Source organism: Myotis davidii, unplaced genomic scaffold (assembly GCF_000327345.1).
Source record: "Myotis davidii unplaced genomic scaffold, ASM32734v1 scaffold46, whole genome shotgun sequence".
Taxonomy (NCBI): Eukaryota; Metazoa; Chordata; class Mammalia; order Chiroptera; family Vespertilionidae; genus Myotis; species Myotis davidii.
Window position 1 is genome coordinate 10,367,236 of NW_006383006.1, and position 1,651 is coordinate 10,368,886.

The following is a 1,651-nucleotide window of genomic DNA, read 5'->3' on the forward strand; positions in this document are numbered from 1 at the left end:
TCCATGCTATCTTCTTGCACACTTCCAAAGCTGTTTTCAATTTGTAATTAATCAGAGTAAAAGAAATCTTCTGCATACTTGGGAAGATCGGTTATTTTACTTAAGAGAGGCCTGCCTTATAAGCCTTATAACCTTATAAGCGTTAAGTTTTCATCTTTTCACCTGCTTAAAAATTGAAAGACAGTGATAATGGATGCATAAATGCATCATGGGATGAATAAATTGTGTGAGTTAGAGAAGAGAAAATGAATGTGTTCGTGAGAGAGCGAGCACATCAATCAGCGGCTGCATGGTGTTTGCACCAGTGTGTCCAGGGGACACCTCACCAATCAATCATTTGGGAAGCTCCCTCCAGCTTTCAGAAGGAGAAAAAGATTTCACACCAAAGTGCTGTAGAGAAAGCACAGCATTTAAGAGGTCATTCCAGGGACTCTTCCAGTTCCTGGAGGAGAGGAAAAAGTGGGAAGGGGGCACAGTACCATAGAAAGCCTATAGTTTGGAATTTTTTAAAAAATGCTGATCGCATTATGAACCATTCTTATTTTATATTGATTCAAAACATTAGTTAAACATTATTTGGTATATCTGAGCATTAAAAATTGCCATTTATATATAGCTTCTGCCTTCAAAGGACTTTGAAAGCTAAAAAGCCTTTATTCTTCAAAGCTTTCATTATCATATTGAATTATAACCTAATACTGCTGTTTTTCTTGAGCATTAAATATATAAACATTCCCTGGAAATATTTCAGGTTTATGAATCATTCATACAATAATTATTGCTCATGTGCAAGATACTACTTCAGCTGCTGCCTTAACCTAGCTTATACATTGGTAAGGCAGATAAAATTAGTTTATAAATAACTAGAGGCCCAGTGCATGAAATTCATGCACTGGGGGATCCCTCAGCCCGGATTACGTCCTCTCACAGCCCAGGAGCCCTCAGGAGATGTCCAACTGACGCGTCCTTAGTGCTGCCACAGAGGTGGGAGAGGCTCCTGCCACCGCTGCTGTACTTGCCAGCCATGAACCCAGCTTCTGGCTGAGCAGTGGGAGCACACTGACCACCAGGGGGCAGCTCCTGTATTGAGTGTCTGCCCCCTGGTGGTCAGTGTGAATTATAGCGACTGCTCATTCCACCATTCAGTCGATTTGCATATTAGCCTTTTATTATACAGGTTTATGATGCAAAATAGAAAGTGATTAAATGACAAAATTGTTTAAGCAACATTTTTCATTCCTGAATTTCTAAGGTGTTAAAGAAATATTAAAAAGTTTGCCCAAGACCATTTCATTCCTGAGGTGCAGATCTGGGCATTCACTCACCAAATGGCCCATTTCTCAGTAGTATTTGCTTCTGAAGATGGTGTACCATTTGTGTAGTTAATTAAAGCAAGAAACAGATAGCCAGTTAGCCTGGAGGTCAAATCACCCCAGGTATTCCCGACATCAATCAAGGCTTAACTACAACAAGACTTCGCACAAATACCACTAGGGGGTGCACCAAAAAAAGATAAAAAAATGCGGAGACAAAGAAACAGGACGGAAATGTCAGAAATGGAAGATATAGAGCTCAAAAACCACAATTTTAAGGTCTTTCAATAATTTTCTAAAAACTGCCAATAAATGTAGTGAGATCATAAAGAAATATA